General features: G+C 37.2%; 1 protein-coding gene across 1 annotated transcript in view; it reads right to left on the bottom strand.

Moving 5' to 3' along the window:
- Nucleotides 1-18,673, bottom strand: part of LOC134669157 (protein N-terminal asparagine amidohydrolase) — a 49,230-nt gene extending 30,557 nt beyond the window's left edge. The window contains exons 1-2 of the mRNA XM_063526705.1: nt 18,618-18,673; nt 1,078-1,125 (exon numbers count right to left, since the gene is read on the bottom strand). The gene's annotated coding sequence lies outside the window, so the exon portion shown is untranslated. The remainder of the gene's footprint in view (nt 1-1,077; nt 1,126-18,617) is intronic.
- Nucleotides 18,674-20,346: the final 1,673 nt, after the last annotated feature.

Genomic DNA, 20,346 nt, shown 5'->3' with positions numbered 1-20,346 from the left:
TACAGGGTGATTCCGGGGTCGTGGAGCAAGCGATCAAGGCATGATACACAAGCCCATACTGAACAACTTTTACTATGGGACCAACTCCGAAATCGCGAAAAAAAAAATTGGTAGTTTCATACATTTCGGCCGATCACATGTTGTCGTGTTCTATGGGAAGGCCAGTTTTTTTTCGCGATTTCGGATTTGGTCCCATAGTAAAGCCAGCGATCAAGGCATAATACAGTGATCGGCCGAAATGTATGAAACTACCAATTTTTTTTTCGCGATTTCGGAGTTGGTCCCATAGTAAAAGTTGTTCAGTATGGGCTTGTGTATCATGCCTTGATCGCTTGCTCCACGACCCCGGAATCACCCTGTATGAGAAGCGGCCCAATTCGAACATTACGATACGTCAATTAATAGATCTAGAAACGATATGGATTAGATATGTCAGTGTCAAATGTGACGTTTCTTCAAACATACGTTTTGTTCTATCTCATCTTCCGGTGCTCCTCATGTTTGAACTAAATACTTGCATTACCAATTCAATAAAATTGCATGTATGAAATACTTACGTCTAGCTCGCGCCAATACATTAACGGACAGTATGTTTAAGATATCATTTTGAAATCACAATGTAAGTTTGATTTGGCCTCTTCGTTGGTCCCTATCTGGCCCACCGTCCATAATTCAGGTCACCGTTTATTTCACGTCCGATACCTTATCACACTTAAATTTACTGCTTGTTACAACGAATTTAACCACAAACAAGTAAACACGAACGTAGTGTCTGTCTGAATATTTTAAGTGTCAACGACCTTTTAAGACCGACTGTCGATTGTTTTTTATACTGTCTACGTACGTGCAATAGGTAAGTATGTTATTGATTGTGAGTATTTCGTTTGCATCGGTCGTTTGTAAAGCACAGTGACAATCAATATGAAGCTCGATAGCGACTTCATACTATTGTCACTTAAATTCTTTGACTGTAGGTAGGTACCTACTACCTACTGAGCATCACAATTAAAATAAGTACACTAATGTCATGTAAACCCAGTATATAATATTATGTAGGATATATTATTGTAAACTCACGTTCAAGTGGACGTCTCGATGTGAAGCTCATTCAGCTCGCTAGACCTCCTGCAACAACGATCACACACTAATCAGTAATTAGGTAATTACTCGTATTGGTCCTGCTTCAGCGTGCAAGCGCTCGAGCGGCGGCGATCAACGGGGCGTTGGGCGTAAATGAAAACAGATGCGTATGCGAGGCAGGTTTCAGAGAGGCCAGCACTAGCGTCTCCGGAGCGTCGGCGTCTAGTCAACTCTATGGCTGCTGCTCGAAACAACGTTGGCACTACTGTGCAGCGACATCATTTTCACACGTAGACTAGACGCCGACGCACAGTAGACGCTAGTGAGGGGTCTCTCTCATGTGTGTGCGCCTCACTTGAATAATGTTCGGAAACGACGGTAAATAGATTTAGGGTAATATTAATAATAATTCAGCCTATATTCTTACGTCCCACTGCTGGGCACAGGCCTCCTCTCATCATGCGCAAGAGGGCTTGGGTTATATTCCCCACGCTAGCCCAATGCGGATTGGGGACTTCACATACACCTTTGAATTTCTTCGCAGATGTATGCAGATGTATGATTTAGTTTAGGGTACAGTAAACAAAATACATACACGTATTACGTAGATACCTAACATAAATCTATGTGTGGTTTACTAGTTTTCGTTGCTAGAAATTGTAAATACAAAGTATGTCAAATTTTATATTATTCCAGAATGTCGTTTTAAAATGAGAGCGTAACTTCGATTGTACGGCTGTTAGGTTCATGTGGCTCTTAGAGTTAATCAACATAAACATATCTAATCGACCCACACCACATGAACGTTGGTCCGGCATGAACGTAATCAGCATAAACATACAGACAGACATTATGCTAAACGAGTTGACAAGAAACAAGTGTTAACATTCATCATTAAGATTAGTGTTCAGAGAACTCATTTACTATAGGTGAGTTATATCAGCATTTATAAGTGTTCTTTATGGAAGGAAACGAGATTAGATATTACGAATATAGGTGTGGATAATGGACTAAATATTGAATAGGTACAGTCAAGTTCACATATATCTTTACAAACCGACATTCCAAATATACACATAAATATAATACATATATACATTAAACATATATAAATACATTATGATAATAAATATTAGAACTTAAGACTAGGGAATAAGTCCCCCACACTACCTAGTAAATAAAATGTTAAATAAGTATTAAAGATTGTAACTAAGTTTAAGAAATTGTAATGTTATTATTTTATTGAAATAAGAGTATTTTTTTTTAATCTACTCTGCTAAAATTTATCGTAGTAGATAGCCATTGTTGCCATCGACAAATGTGTATTCGGCCAAATGCAAATGAAAAGCATGCTGTGATGAAAACAAGGAATGAACATGAACTTGAAGGGCACGATTTCTACAACGATACCTCGGTATTTACCCGACGAACAGAAGCTCTCGAATTCCGCGTAAGCTCACCACAAGAGAATCCCTATTCGGAAGCACAGACCAAAACACGTGCACGAAGCCTTGCGACAACGAAATACCTGCGGGACCACGAGGAATCTCGGCACAAGGCACAGAGTAAAAACGAGTAGTAACGATTCTCTAAAATAGCACCAACCTGTAGGTACGAAATCGAAGTTCGCAAAATGCGGACATCTGTCTCTCTGTCACTCTAGTTACGCCTTCATTGGAGTATCTAAGAGAAGATTTTCGCTGTAGGCCCTCTGAGTCTAACAACACCACGTCAGCTACAAGATTGAGCCAAGAACTCCATTAGAGTTAGAAATACATAAGTACCTAGTCTTAATTAGATTTTAAGTCTACAAAGGTTGGAAACTCGATGCGTGGACTACCGCTACTTGTATTCATTACACTGCAACTAGTACGTCAAATTTAGACGTGCTGCAAAGTGCATGCCCAGTTTATAAATGAAATTCATTGACAAAGTGGATATTTACTTTTGCAGCTGTACGCTGTACTGTGAAGCATGAATGACACAACCAGAGATACGGTTTTAATCTCCTTACCTATCTCTCACCGTAACTTCTGTCCACTATAATTTTTTTACAAATACACTACTCTTTTCCTTTAGTCCGTGACCAAGCATGTCCAAGACACACGTGCCTCAAATGACACAGCCTAAGATACGGTCCTAATCGTCTTATCGGAGCATCTCTCACGATCTGCGACTTCTGTACGCCGCGAATTTTTACAATACGCGACTGTGGCATTTGTGGGGAATAGTTGATGGTAATCTGAATGGACCGTATATGGTGAGGCTTGATAAGAATGCTTTGGATAAAAAGTTGCAACACAGGTTAAATATATCTAATGCGATAATAAAGCGCTTACAATATCTAACACTTTATTTATAGAGCTATTACTCGTGCAACTGGGTCTGAGATGTTGTAGACCTCGCGAACCCAAAAACAAAAAAAATCCAAAACCTGAATGTACAAAAAAATCCTGTTTAATTCTTGAAATCCTGCTTACAGAATTTCACGAAAATGGATTGAGAAATGCCACATGTAAAGGAGAATATTCTGACATACGAAAGCATTTTTGCCCAAGCTGAAATAGAATGACTACCTAATAGGTACCTACTAGATACCTAAGTACTCACTAGGTAGCATAGGTATCTTTATTAGCATCTTATTAAAAAGAGCAATGTACATATGTCTTTTATAAATCAGTAGTAAGTACTCAAAAACTATTCTTATGCCCCACAAATGAAACTTTTTGACAACTCTTGTTATATTTTATTATACATGTGAACAAGTTGCGTAGATGATATTATGAGCCCTAAAAAGTGATGGTGGTCTCAAAAATACACTACCCAGATAAATGACAGCCTAAATTCAAAGATAAAAAAGTATACATCGTTCAATCACGTTGAAGCTACCGATCAATCGATCAAAATATGCCATAGCAATCTCCCCAGGCATCAGATACATTTTCTGTGGCCACTGTTCTTTTTTCAATAATCGATATCTAGAACAGAGGTAATGCTAATTCAATAGCAATATCTTCGATCGGACGATAGTCTGCTTGTGTATTCCAGTTTGATGCGCGGGCGCAAGCGAGGTTGGTTCAGGCGACAAATGTAACTTGGCCGCGAGGTCTGTATAAAAGTTCGCATTGGAGAAAATGCTGGTAAAGATTTCGGTTCTTAAAATTCTCATCTGGAGTCAGTGTTTAGATTCTAATCATTTTATCAGATTAGGGACTTGACCTTAGAAAGTTGAATTGATTCACTCTAGAGAAGACCCACATTGTTTTCAACAAATTCATCAAGTAACATACTAGTCATTTGTAAAAAAACCCTAAACACTAGGAATGTGCCCGAAAAGTTCAGATGAATAAGTATTTGGACCACCCTATCCTTGGAGTTAGATTAAGAAACGTACACAAATCAACAAGAAGATACACACGAATCAACTAGCGGTTCAATTTTCTGGAAATTTTGATGAATAAAAAAAATGTATACACTCTCTGTATACATTTATTTTACTTATACTAGTCGCTTGCACTAGCACTCGCCAGTCCGGCAACAAACCGCAACATTACTCCGATATGGTCCGATCGTGATTTATTTCGGCCGAGCCATATAAGACCAACAATGGCTGCCTGGATTTACGACTCGCGATTTTGTCGCGATATGCGATTCAGTCGCGATCGGAAAACGCTCGAGCAAGGAATTACTTAACACGGCTGTAGATGGCGATGATTTTGATTAGGTACTTATGTAGCTATCACTGCTATCAGGCTTTAACAATATAATGATTTAACTTTATTTAATTTAAAATCAGCAGCACTCTCTCAGGTATATTCAACTGTCAGTAAATCCATTTCATCGTTAAGATTAAGCTAACGGTATAGAGTTACCAGTCTCGCAATGATCTAAATACTGCTCCGTAACCTATCAGCGCATATAAACAAGTCAGGAGATAACCGAACGGCGTACGCATAAATTTTAATTAGATACGAACGCAACATATCTGCAAGATGTGCCAATATAATTCCTAGCGTGGCATTTTAGCGAATACCCGTCCAGGCATCCACGTTGTTAACTGAACATGAATCTTAATGCAACGAGATAAGGTCCATCGATTGTCAGTGAGTTTCGCTGTACTAGTCGGATTCTATTAGCACATAAGATGCATAGTCGAGACATTTGGAGAAGTTCAGTGTGCAATTTGCACTGTAGTGTAAATTGCACAGTGGGTAGGTAACCGCTAAGAGACCATTTATTTAAGCTTGAATTTCGCCTAGGGCTTAGATCTCGCCTAGTCTTTCCGTCTAACCTATGTTTAAAAGTTTTCTCTTGAGAGCAACTCAATAGCTGAAAATAATTATGAAAGTTTTCAGAACGTACCTACTGGCGTACATCAGGAGTGCATTTTCTTACCCTGCAATACTGTAACACAAAAAGCCATACGAAAAAAAAACAACGGGTTGCACTCCGGGAGTGCCGACAGAAGTGAAAACTCAATGACTAGTCCAAAATGTCTGCAGCACTATGTATAATTGACCCATCCTCCTTTCTATTGAAAAACTTTAGTTCCGAAATTGCTGGCCAGTGAGCTTAAATTTGTAGAGTTAATTGTTTAAAATTCGAATAGAAATTGTAAAGTTACCTTGCAGACCTCGCATCTAAATATATTTGGTCATGATATTTTGAGTTTTATTCACCAGTACTAGAGTTCACTTTTATTAGCGATTTCATCAAGATGTAGCTTTATTGAATTATATTTGAGTGATATAAAGTTAGAATGGCAGAGGAAGACCAAAACGGAGATGGCGGGACGACCTTGATACATTTTGTAAAGAGTGGCGGGAGTATGCATCGGATAGGACCAAATGGCGGGAAAGAGGGGAGGCCTTTGCCCAGCAGTGGGACACTCCTACAAGCTAATAAAAAAGAAAGTTAGAATGTAACTGTGAGGTCTTCGTATTTCAGCCCGTACAAGATTAGAACGTAAAAGTGCTCAGCGCCGCTAAAGAAGTACTTATTCACTTCAAAAATACTAGATACCAAACACATTACGTTTGAATACTCAATTTCAAAACATTTAGGACCCACTTTCAAGCATTAAAATGCATTGAATTGACTGTATTAAGTCGATATCTGATAGCAGGTTTAAAATAAGCAGGCAATATCTCCTGCTATAGACGTCTCACCGATCGTCACACAGTGGTTCCCGACAATCCCGACCTTACTCCTACCGAGGGTCGAACTTTTAGTGCAGATGGCGTACAAATGACGTCGTTTTGCACCCAGTCTATTTAATATTGATGATCTTCGCTATTACCTATATTATAATCGCAGCAAGAGCAATGGACGTTATTGTCACGTACCTCCAACAATTTAAACAATAACCTTGTAAAGATGACATTTTACAGCGATTTCTTTTACAGTGGTAAATGTAAATCCTGCGTATAATAGTGAAAATACAACAACTAAACAATCACAACGTCAATTTATTGTAATGACAATCTCAAAGACGTTATGCACTTGCACTGCTCATTTCAAATGGCGAAGTACATAGTTAAATTTAAGAGGTATAAGTGGTAATTGCTTGCGATAAGACCATTTGAAATCAACCTGTGACTGTATGGTTTAAAGTCATCGACACCAAAAGTTAGCCCTGCTTTTAAATCCTAACCTAACACTACAGGTGGTCCTTGAAAGGAACAGTAAAACGCAATGAGGACTCCGTTTCATGGCCGCCACCATCTACGCCACGAGAATGTCAATGAAATGATTATCTTAAGTCTTTCTGCCACGTATAGTAAAGTGAATCAAGATATTGACGTTACCTACAATCCCTGGATATAGGTACTACTACCGTAAAACCACCCAACTATAGTCCAAAATTTCCCAAATATGGTTCAAAATTAATAAAATAGTCTGTCTTTATTTTAGAGGATTAGTTGTAGTACTGCAGGCGTAGTATGGATTGCTTTATCCACATGATAAAATAACCGTCACTTTTTAACACTGCGCTATTGATTGCGATGGACACTGTCTTTAATTATCACGCTGTCTCGTAGACAAGATCGACCATCATGTCCTATATAGGTACGGCACTCTTTATATTTTGCTCTAGTAGGGCAGAAGAAAGTAGCCCTGCTAATTACAAAAATAATCACATTATGTACTATCATTCTAGGCGGCGAAAAGGTTAAGAACCAGTCAATGGTAACACATCGTCAAGTTTCCATTCCCCGGAATTAAATAAATAACGGCTAATCGTGCCCGGGCGCAACACGGCAAAAACGAGTAATTGGCGACTCGGTGCTGTTGTCAACGCCTAGCATAGTGTCACGAGAGACACCTATTAGACTAGAGGGCTTGGCCAAGTGAAAACGACAAACTAAACTCAAATTATGTTTGGGGATCACGTCATTTTTGGTTGCATCTGTCATCCAGATATTCCAGATACACTTTTAGGTTACGATTGTGGTTTGTCGATATATTGTGTGTATGTGTGTGTAATTATCTATTTTGTGTGTGTATTTTTTTGTAATCTGTTTCTTTTTTCCTAAAGTAAAACAGAAAAAGCACATAATGAGACTACATACTTTATAACCGAAAAGGACGAAGCTGTATTAGTGACCGAGACCAATATAAACAGCTCTTTTCAATGATAAAACCCTTCGCTATTTGAAAAGGAAGGGCCAGTGTGTCCATACTTCTGGCATCCCACACCAGCACCCGTCATATTAACCACAGAATAATGTAGTTCGTTTGAACCGCACGGTAAACTCGGTCACACAAGCTACATAAGAAATGTAATGGAAGTAGACTATACTACTGTATGTGACGCCTTGTATGAGGTCACACTGACGCTGGTCTGCTTGAGGCGCTTGCTTAGCCTAACTATAAACGATTAGGAACAGCTAGCTCCCACGGTAGTGTCATCCCAGCCCTCAATCGAGATAACAAATAGAAAGTGAGCGCTGGAGCCAACGCCGCCTGGACCTGTACGGCCTGTACCTAGATCATATCGCACCATATATGAAGTACACGTTCATTTTTCATTAGCGAAAACTATTAGTACGCCATGTATGTCGTACTCGTACCTACACGCATTTCTATTTATATGTTCATGTTCATGAAATATTCAGTAGGATTCACCTTGACAAGCAGTTTCTACTTCATAGTGCCATGTTTCAACAAGTTTAGAGCGCACACGACCTGTGGACATTTCCATGTTTTCAAGCAATTTATCGTTAGATTATAAAACACATAAGTCATCAGTTAAGGAGGAAACAAGTACCAACAACATTTAACTAGGTAGGTATTTCTAGACCCTATTTCTGAAATAAGGTATACGAATGGTCAATTAACTTCAGAAGATAGCCGTTAGATCTTTATTAATTGCATATATCGGGAAATCTGCGTGTGAGTTATGGGATCCTGGGGTGCGAATTACATGTGCAATAAGGTATTGATGAGTTGGTGGTGGGCAAAGTGGGCTAACCGCTAGTAGCTAGCGCGCAGGAGTTCTGTCCCCGTATTAGCACAGAGCCCGCTAATTGTGGAAACTCGAAGAAAGTGCTTTGTGTCGTCTTGTTTACTCTGATTAAAAGATAACCCGGTGTTGGCGCGGCGCTATTTTCTAGGTTGCAGGGTTATATGGGAAAGTGATCATTATTATAACCTCTGAAACAGTTGAGATTAATCTGAGTGATATTTAAAACTATGTGCAAAAATTATTAAAATATGATAATAGTTTTATCATAAAGCCCGTAAAGGTGAGCCAAAATGGTTACCGAGTGGAACCCACGGAACATCATAGATCGTGCAGGCCGAGGCGCAGGCAGACCGAGTAAGAACGGCGGGACGACTTGGAAGCATTTCAACTAAAATGGTGGGACAATAGGTACCGACAGAATCGAGTGGAGAAACCGAGGGGCGGCCTTTGCCTAAATAGCTAAAGGCTAATAAAAAACTGAGTTAAAAATTGTATTTATCTGAATAACATTCTTTTCAAATTTCATGAATACTTGACAAAGAATCCTCAAGATATCGAGTAACAATCATGGAACTTACAAACATGAATGCACCCGTAGTTATAACCCTAGCACTTCGCCCGGTCGATTAATAGTGGCCACACGGACGTGATTCTTCCACCGGGACTATCTCAACAAGCCATTAGTTCCCATAGCCTTATCGGATCGATGCCGGGTGCGTGCGCTGCTGAAGTGTCCACTGTTACCACTTATCGCCGCTGTACACGCGATCATGGAAAGTGATGCAGATGCCTGCAGACATCGCAAACTTAAGAGAATAAGCTGATTTTTACGTCGCACGCTCAGGCGGGATACATTATTTCAGAACTTGAGACTTAAATAAGATAAACATGACATACTGTATATGTACCCAGGTTATTAACTTCTATTGTATTGTCCACCGAAGATACCGTTACTGAAATATGTTTGATCCAATTTCAATTCTTTCGCAGGTGTATTGTGAAGACTGTGAAGAGGATAGTAAACGACCACTTCTCATCATCATCATTTCCCACCCTAATAGTAGTAGGTAGATTAATATGATTCCAATTGATATGCTCTCCGGTTTGAATTTTAAAAGAGCTAGAAACGCACTCGAATAGAATTTTATGGTTAAACGTTAAAGTTAATTAAATGCAATATTTAAGATTTGCTCATAAACCGTCTCAGAATATTTAGATTTCTAAGTAAAAGTCTCAAGCAACCGCATTCCTTGGGGTGACCCAATAGACCGTCTATCGGCAACTGGAAATGATCAGCCGGCGAGGTAAGTACGCATACATATTAATTGAAACGCTCGGTTTGCTTAACTTTACGACTCGTTAGGAAGTTAGATGGCTATGTTACAGTATAAGAAACTTGGGCTTTACCAGTATCGACACTAAATGTGACGTTCGGATGAGTGACGTTTGCCGCCCCATTACTGCCGCGATTATGACGTACATTCCATAACTCATGGATTTCACCATGCCAGGCTTCTAGTCCTGTTTGCCGCTCCCGTATTGTCTTAAGGTCAATGTGGGAAAGACCATATGAAAGACCTACAAGGTCTTTCGTCGCTACTAACTCTTGTGTTTAGTCCACTTACAGAAGGTCGGTAGAACGAAGCTTTTCCTTTTTACTGCGTCTTAGGGCAATTATATGGTCTGTGGCGGAATAGTAAATTTGTCCCTAAAAATTAAAAATTGCCCTATAAATGTGATCGCTACCAAAAATGTTATGTGCGGTCTTATTCACATGGACCTAACACGGGTTTTTAAAAACGTTATCGTCCCACCTGACACTGATGATAAAATACACGAAGGCCAAAATGATGACAAAATACTGGTAAAGCTACATGTACTGCGGAGTGAGTAGTCTACAGATGCAAATCTGATTGGGATTAGCTTACGGCCAAACTGCCTTACAGCAGTCGGTTATAACATACTTTATCTTCTACTGTAATTAGTTGAAGCTTCGCATTACCGCGCATGCGTGTAAATTACTTGTTACAGGTTATAAATATGCTGTTTATAGCTGTTGGGTTTGCTTTTCTACCTTAGTAGAAATCAACTGAATAATATAATAAAATGCATTTTGCCATTGTATCGACGTATCATATTATCATGCACTCATTATAGATAAAGTAAAATGTAGAGTTCCAGGTATACAGTTTATCATCTGTTGTATATCCGATATCACGGTTAAAAATGTAAGTCGTATAAAGATAAAAATATATTAACCTTTTTTGAGTGGCATCATATCATTTATAGGTGTCAATTTTAAGCGAACCCGTGTCGTGTACAATAAAGTGATTACTACTACTAAATACTACCATCAAAGCACATTTCAATTTAAGTCAATTCAATACGTCCATTTCAGACAAACAGTCCATATACACACAGTACAAAAATAAGGACCTTATATTAACATTCAAAATTAAAAACGACAAGTCAAATAAATTAAATTAACAATAAAATAAAATAAGAAGCAAAAGATTCAAATGTAAATAATCAAAATTAAAAATTCTGTGTCTCAATGAGTGTCTCAAGATTGTAGAATACATTTTTAAATTAAATAATACAATAGTACATTAAATTAAATTATTGGAATTATGTAAGACCTGAGTTTGCAATTTTCTTACCCCCGGAGTTACTCACAATGTTTTTCACCAAACAAAATTTTAAGCGATATAATTCTTAAATACGGAGACATTTCAAACATTCGAACGACACCTGATCTCATACGTCATAGTTATGAACAAAGACTACATACACTTAGCATACACTTAGCATATCCTTCCTTAAATCTCGCCGTCTCCTACATGACTTCTTATTCCTACACAAACTTCTTCATCATAAAGTTGACTCGACTTTCGCCCTTCAAGTCTACAAAAATAATACATCTTTTTATAACCCAATCGTTAGAATGTGTCGTCAGTACAATGATTTAGTTTCACAAAATAGAGACCTCGATATTTTCAACTCACGGCTAGCGGTTTTCAAGAGGCAAGTCGTTAGAGTTCTTGGCCACCATACTACACAACAACCATAGTAAGCAATTTAACATGTTACGATCATTTATGTAATTTTAAAATTTAGTATATTTTTAAGATATTTTGTGCTATTTTTTTATTATTTTAGGATAGTTTTTGCTCGTTGTTACTTATTGTTCTTGCTGTGCTCACTTATTTTGGATGATATTTTTATACAAAGCCTACCACTTTTATTGTCGTCTGTATAGTGTGCCATATAACAGTTATAACTAAAATTAAAAAATTCGTCCGCCATATTATTGTCATTTTTGACAGGTTAGGCATGCATCGATGGTACAGATCTAACCGGCATTCAACCACGATTGAAAATGGTGTAAAAATATTTTAAACGGCTATAAATGAAATTAAATATTTTTAAACATAATCAAAACTATTAAATAATAAACGCCGGTACCCATCTTAAAAGTAAAACTCTCTTATACCTTGACTTTAAACAAAGTATTTTACTTATAACCTACATGGTTTGTACGAATTAGTGACATAATAAAAAAAGCCATGAATATGTAGGGAGTTATAGCTTTTTTTCACAATCCATAACTCCCGCGGGAACAATATGGGCCTGCATGAAATAAGGTATTTTCGAACAATTTTGTGATGAAAAATATTATGCATGTAATCCGGGAGTTCTGAGACCTGACATGTATCACAACTTTTTGTCACATCATAACCATAAAATGAGCGAAAACACACCTCTTACGGAAACCATTCTTACGAGTACCGTAGCCTGTACCGTCATTGTTAGTGTAGTAAATAAAGGTAGTGGACCCCGCAGTAATTCCTCAGCCAGAAAAAGCTTTACAGTATGATAAAGTATCAATAAATAAAAAGTATTGTATAAATTTCCAAAGAATAATAATAATAGTATTTAAGTAAATACCTAAAGTCTTAAATCGTTAATATCTTTTTACGAAAAATTGCTCCGTTTAAACTTTCTTCTCCGGACATGTTCATGTAACGTATTGCAACAATATATGAAATATCAAAAAAAAAAATCCCCGTAGAAATACCAATATGAACAAAATATAATTTTTTGGCGTGGCTTGGGCCGGAAAATTGCTCAGTCTAATTTTTTCACTGGAATGCCATTTTATTGCCGATTTATACATACAAATTGAAAATCTAAAAAATTTACCATGTAACTATACTTTTTTTCAGAAATTGCCTTTTTACTCGCTGTGGAAAATTTCTCTATCCATTTTATTTATTGAATTAAGTTCACAGTTTTCTTTCCATTCAACTATAAAAACATCCAAAAAAATAACGAGCGTATTCAAAACTAAACATATCGGGAGCAGTGTATAGGGAGCGGGGTGTACAAGGGATGACAGTTCTTTTGGATATTTTGGATTTAAGTATATACGTGACTACTTAGTATATATTTAAAATAAAAAGAAATCAGGCTGAGAAATTTTCCACTCTCAGTTTTTTATAGTTCTAAAATACATAAACTTGGGTATGCATTTTTTTTTTTGATTTTCTTACCCACTACGCCAAATTATATTCTAAGATCATATACGAAGGAAAAAATGGCAGAGCAATTTTCCGATGAAAATGAGCGCCAAAAAAGGAATTATCGTAAAAAAAATATTCTCATGTTTGACAAAAGTTTTAGATTTTTTTCTAGTATCACATTCTGATACAAATAACTTATTTGGTAAAATAATTTTGGACGGAGGAATTACTCGGTTCAATATATAAACAGATTTGTATTTTTACGTATAAATACCTAACTTAGGAGTGGTTTTTTTTTTGGATATTTATATGTTAGTTTCGGCTCATACTATACAATAACCAAGCAAGATTTCATCGACTGAGAAATTAATGCATGGGTCTCCATACAACAACTTGCTTCGTTTACTACACTATGTGTCAAGATATTGTATTGTCATCGCATTACAGTCGAGAACCGTCAAAACCTCACACGATAGTTTACCCCAAAACTGACCCAAACAAGAGAAACCTTGCATAATTAACATCACAGTAACATTTCCCATTATTTTACTATACGGTTATGCACATAAGAGCTTGTCGTCAGGCGTAAAAACTTCGAACAAAAATACTGGAAAGAGGTGCGTGAGTTTTAAGTAGGGATACATTGTATTGTATCATAGTTTGCTGTTTAGGATTCTGTCGGGCAGGAGAAAAGTCTCACTTGTTTCAACAAAACAAATGGCGATTGTATACCTAACCACTTTTGCAAAACTCGGCACCATTAGGATAATTATTAATTTGTGTGAGTACCAATTAGAGGTGGAAAAGATGCTCCACACGAATATACACACATATTACAATTACGGCGAGTTAAAAAAAACTTGTAAATGTGAGGATTCTTCGCAGATCGGTACCGAACAAGAACACGGCTTGAAGCCCATTGTCAGCAGAAAAACATGCATGAGACGTCCGTAACTAAACTGCCAACATTCGCACCTCCCGTACACAATCTAATGTAAATCTAACTTTATTAAAGGAGTATAAGGTTGATTTCACGCTTGAGGGAGAGTATAAGATACGAGGTTCGTATAGTAGGTAAGTGCAAGAAATACAGTTTGCAGTGAAGAGATTAATATCCGGCACTGCATGTTATGCATTTCGCTGGCATAATGCGGTGCCGGACACGACACATCGCGAACTATAGCGGGCTAGGGCGAGAACACACTGGCTCTTGCGGAGGAGTGGTAACACTGGTAACCAGTAATCTTCACTATACAGGCACTCTATCACAACTTCACAAAACTCTAATAGTTCATGACGGAACATGGTATTAGCTTAGCAGTTTGGTTAGGTTAGGTTAGGTTCGGTAGGCTGATAAAATATACGTGCGTTACTGTTACCCAAAATACATTAAAACGCACTAAACTATTTATTAGCTTAGGGCCCTTGCATTTGTATGCAGGGATGCTGAGTTGACCGTTTCGCTGACTGTAACAAATTTGGATAGTTCCCTCGATTTCTCAAAAATCTTACTGTTTATCAGATTCTGACGTGGTGACAATGTAACCAACTGTGAAGTACAGATAGCCTTTCAATTAAAAAATGAATTTTCCATCGCTTATTCGATTATCTTCCACAAATCAGAAAACAAACAAAGTTTCCAACAGCCTCCTTTATGAAATCGGTTAACGGTAATCCATTTATCCACTAAAGATATCTGTCAGCCATAACTCATCCAAGCTAATATCATGACGGCGTGTGAACAAAGCTCACAACCACATTAAATTCATTCAGCTCCGTATTAGATGCTCATTTCCATTCAATTTGCCATACGGCATACAAGACAGCATGTTAACGGTGAAACCCGGCCTTAAATTCAATTCTGAACTAGTCATAATGTTATCTATAAATTTCCCGCTTTATTGTTTGTAAGTTAAGACTGGAAAGTTTTAGGGAGATGAGATCTTTGGACCAAAAATATTAAGTAGGTACTGTTATTTACTTAAAACCGCGCATCTACTCGTATGTCTAGTTAGACGAAATGAGTAACAATTTTCAACAGGTAGTCTTCAACGCCTTTTTGGGATATTTCGCAAAACAATAGTTCTTCGTTTAGTGTAGATTGCAGAATACCCTAAGGAAAATAACCACCGCCACATAGAGGACACAATTCAAAAATAAATGTTTATTTAGACGATGTATCGGCGTCATCAATCTGAGTTATTAATAAGACATTTTAACCTACCTACCTACCACCTAACTATCTAAAGAAAATAATCACAAGCATATTGAGAAAGCTGCATATCTCACATACATAATCTGATAGAATATTACACTATAGTTTTCACTCAAACAATAGCGAGACTAAAACATAATAGCCATCTCCAGCCGACCACCCCTCTCAAATCAGTACATCGTGTATCATACAAATTACATACTAGCATAATGTTCACCTGCAAACAAACAAGTACGATTTTTCAAAAAACCGTTTGTTCATTGAAAAATAGATCTAAAAGGTGTAAATATAAGGTTTACATTAGGTAAGCTTGAGTATGGAATGAGCTTTGATAAGCTGCATGCGTGGAGACGCGTGCATAATCGCGAACGCATGCTGTGAGTATTTCATTCCCAAGATATTTTGTCTCGGTTGTTGCTCGAATCTAACTAGTATACCTAGACCTTGGTGTCGGTAAAGATAAATAGATAAATACTTGTTTTTGGAGTTTACAAATATTTGTATTTAGACTGTAGTTTCTATTTTCATACCTTGGTGCCTAGCCAAGGTGACAATCGCTTGCGCTACGACAACGAAACTCTTTGTCTCTCTATCACTCTTCCATGTTACTGAAACATTCCTTTAGTTCGCTTATAAAATCTAACACCAAGTGGTAAATCAACATGCAAATTTCTAAGTGTTGTTGTGGTCGCCATTGGAAGAGGTTTCGACTAGCATATAGAATGTAGGTAAGGTGGCGCGGGGGCGGCGCCGGCGCAGCGAGTCTAATCGATGGCGATGTTACTGATAAAACAATACTTACGAGGCGGTACATGAAACTTATGAAATGTTACAGCAATGTGCTTGGATAAAAGGTTTTAAGTATTTTTGGTCGTTCTTCAGAGTAACTCCTCATTAGAAGAACTCAATTATGTGTGAAAACCACCAGATTTTCAATGTATGATGATGTCAGTCACTTTTCAACTCTACGTAGGTAATATAACCGTAACCGTACTACGTATACCTACTCAGTAGGTGATCTTATATCTACCTACTATCGTCCAGTGTCGGCGCCTCAAAATTTAGGCAATAGGTACCTAAGACAGAGTAAATTTGGCTCCCCTTTTCATCATGAACTATGGGAAGAAAGCATACTTAACTGTCTAAAAACTAGGCAAAGTGGTGGGAATCAAAGCTCCATGGCACACCGTCACAGCTATACCTAGGTGGTACTTAACCCAATCATTGAAAAAAAAACATTATTTTAAATCGGCAAAACTCAGCTCACTCTAGTTAGATAAATGCAATTGTTTTTTGTATCTCATATTCCATGATTTCCATTCCAGGTGTATTTCTTAAATTACTTGATTCCTTCGCAACACCACAAATACATACAGTCGGATCTCGGCGCAAATCGCAAATTTCGCAACCACCTCGCATCCTCGCAAATTGCCTTCCCAGAACTAGGTACTCTCATTAACTCGCAATAATTACATTTCAAAATAAAATAACCCCGTCCCTCTCCAACCCACAACTACACAGATAAGATGAAACGTGACAATGAGATCTAGATAACAGATGAGATCGGGATCACTGAGACATTAGTATTGCGATATTTATTGCGATATTTTCTGTGCTAAACCAGTGTTTATTACTATAATGTTGGATTATTACGTAAATGATGGTAACTAGTAAGAGTACAATGTTGCAGTAACTAGAAATACGGTTAGAATTAGGACACGGTTTTTATGACATCGAGTAGGTAAAGGTAAGTATGTAACTAAACGAGTAATGGCAGGTAAATGGACCCTAAAGCTATTAAACTATTGCAACTGGAATGTAAAACGAATTAACTTGGGTATTATTGAAGTCAGCAATATATTCACATATTGGTCGGCAAGAATATTAATGTATTTTGATCAGCCAAATAAGTAGTTTGTCAGCATACTACCTTACAGCCCGACAATTTACTAGCCTGCTTGAAATCTTGTTGGGCACCCAAATAAATACCTATTTATAGAAGGATTTATGAATACATCGAGCGATTTAAATACGTGTGTGTTGTATGCATATAGGTCAAACTAAATGTCAGTTATAACATATTTTTAAATGTCGTTGATCATTCCTTGAATACATATTGCTTTAGAAGCATGTATTTAAAATTAAAAAAATATTATTGTTCTTCGCTACCTGCAACACAGAAAATCCTACTACAGGCATTTGTAAACCATTTTTCTCTAATAATAATTCTTAGTGTTTAAGAGCAACCACTGTAGGTACAATACTTTTATTCTAAAAAAATATAAGTACTTAATCATTTATTAATTATTTGTATTTTAATGTTACCACGAAAGATCCCTCTATTTTGCAGAGAGGACTCAGATAGCCAGTAATTTATTTAATTTTGGTCAGCAAAATTACAAACTTCTGCGGCAGTTTTCGGCGAAGAGCAATATGTACAGTTGTACACATCATTCTACATTGTCCTAAGGATGACATAAAATACATAATATAAACAATAATAAATTAGCCGCGAACAGCGATATAGGATACAAAGCGAGTAACGTTTACAGCCAATAAACACGGCGTCCATTAAGGTGATGACACGTTATACCGTTTTATTATACTACTTCGGAATTTTAATCGCGTAAATAATGCTATTAGGCGGTTCATACGCTGACACCGCGATCCGCCGGCCGAGCCGAGCCGACTGACCGTCAACAATATTACTTATGTCAGGTACAGACTGTCCAGTTGCCAGTAGAAGTTTTTTATGTAAAACAGGGACCAAATTACCGGTATATTTTACATACAAATTAACCGGTATCCAATTTCGGTATCACGGTTGTTTATGTTTAATTTTTGCACTAAATTTAGCTGATCTGATCAAACATTATCCTTACCTAAATACTATTCTATTATATCAAATGTGAATGTTATGAGATATTTTGATTTTTAGCTACACCGGTAACGGTTCCTGATGTAAAACTTCTATTTGCTCTAATTCCTTTGTATTAGGTACAATTTTGAAGCAACTAAACTAGTACCAGTCATAGATATACGTATCTTACTTGAATGTTCATGACTTTCATGTTATTGCAGGTCTTTTTAAAATGACAGCCTTAAACAGCTAGGTTTATGAGACAAGTCGCCCATCAGTAACAAATACAGGTACTTATTTGAGCATTCGTGATGTCATTAGAAACGGTCAATCATCATCATCATCATCATATCAGCCCTTTATCGCCCACTGCTGAGCATAGGCCTCTCAACAATCAACGGTCAATCATACAGTGATCTTTGATCGTAATTTTGTAAAAGTTAACGCTTAAATTTAGTTAGTTAAACTTACATTTATATCACGAAGTCACTGGCTCATCACTCTCATCAGATCCGAAGCACCAATATCTGGAACAAAAATAAATCTTAAATATTCTGGTATCATCGTCGACGTTAATTGACAATTTATACCTTATTGCAAGGACATAAATCCACCCAACGACCAGAAGTGTTACTGACATCGTTGACACAATTACTTGATCGCAACTGAATCTTATTGCAACGAGATAAGGTCGATATAAATATGAAACGTACAGGAATTCCGAATAAGTAGGAGATCAAGAGACGCTTAAATGGTGTGTCGCGGATAAAAAGTGATTATGGACGATTATTTATGCACGTAGCCGGTGAACGGCCTACGAGGGACAAATGCCTCCACTGATCGAACATCACCTCATCGTTTCGCAACCATTTTAGTTAAAATGAGAAAGTCGAGTGCTCTAAACTTCAGCATGTTGTGTCCAACTTAATTATAAGATTTGACTTTTGGCTAAAAGGATTCGGAGGTCAATTAAACGCAGAAATAGAATGCAGTATTGGGCATTTTTGTGGTATAATTGTAAGTGGGTACTTATTTATTTTACTGGCAGAGAATACTCTTTGACGACTGACGTTGAGAGTAAAAAATGGCGAAAAAAATTCACAAATGTGCTAGGTAATTTATTTCAAATGCAATAAAATATTTACATCAAAAAGGGGGAATGATTTGCATATGATTCCATTAAGGAATATTTAGAAATTGGTCGTTGACATGGCCGGTACTAAAATTTTATTTTACTATGACGTAGGTACGCACTTTATGCTGCTTGTAGCGACGCTATATTATAAGATTTAAAAGGGCCAGATATATTCGTGTAAAGATTTACTTATTAATATTCATATTCTTATGTTATTATATATTCATTTTTAAAAGGGATTGTAAAGTAGGTGCATGATAGGTACTCTGTTTGGGCATAGTAATAATCTGAATCCAAGTAATAAACTAACTAATGGTATCATAACACAAGAATCTATTAACCGTAAATACCTCATACTCTCATACTATTGGCAGTTTGCCAATACAATCCCACTACAAACACTTTAGAAGAACAAATTCCGATATCGGAACCAAATCATAACAAGCAAAGAGATCCTGCACATCTAAACGGCGATGTTACTATCATCCACACTATTAACGGACTATTCGTAGCCGTTGTTCCAACGGGTTAAGGTCCACCTACAACTAAGTCTTGCTTTTGTTATTTAGTATCTCTACGGGAAAATGCTGACAATTTTTACTCCTTACTGCTAAGACTTAAGGTACATCTCTGGTCAGTCAAGAGTGCAGTTAGTATCTCTAAAGGATAACGCCAAGTACGGTGCCTTATATGGACGATGTTATTGATAATGGCAGAACTGTGGCTAACACTGCACAACAGATGACTCAAGGTATGTGTAAGTATTGCATTTTTGTTTCATTGGGGTATTTTTTTTTGCAGAATGCTCCGAAAAGAAATAGCATAGGTAGTCAGTTTTTCTTAAACGCATTTTTGGCACATGCAAAGCTTACCACGCAAATTCATTATCTGCCACTTTATTATTTATCATCAGTGATGGGCGTTTTGGTTGCAACAGCAGCGCAGGATAACTAGTTGAAATAGTAATATGGATACGCCACTAAACTATTAAGCCCGTTATACCGATTAAATTGTTTTACGCTTGCTTCAAAATAGGATCCAGCATTTTAAACGGAACGCATCATA

This window comes from Cydia fagiglandana, chromosome 11 (assembly GCF_963556715.1).
Source record: "Cydia fagiglandana chromosome 11, ilCydFagi1.1, whole genome shotgun sequence".
Classification (NCBI taxonomy): Eukaryota; Metazoa; Arthropoda; class Insecta; order Lepidoptera; family Tortricidae; genus Cydia; species Cydia fagiglandana.
Note: the sequence above shows the minus strand (reverse complement) of the source record. Positions and strands in the feature narration are given on the sequence as shown.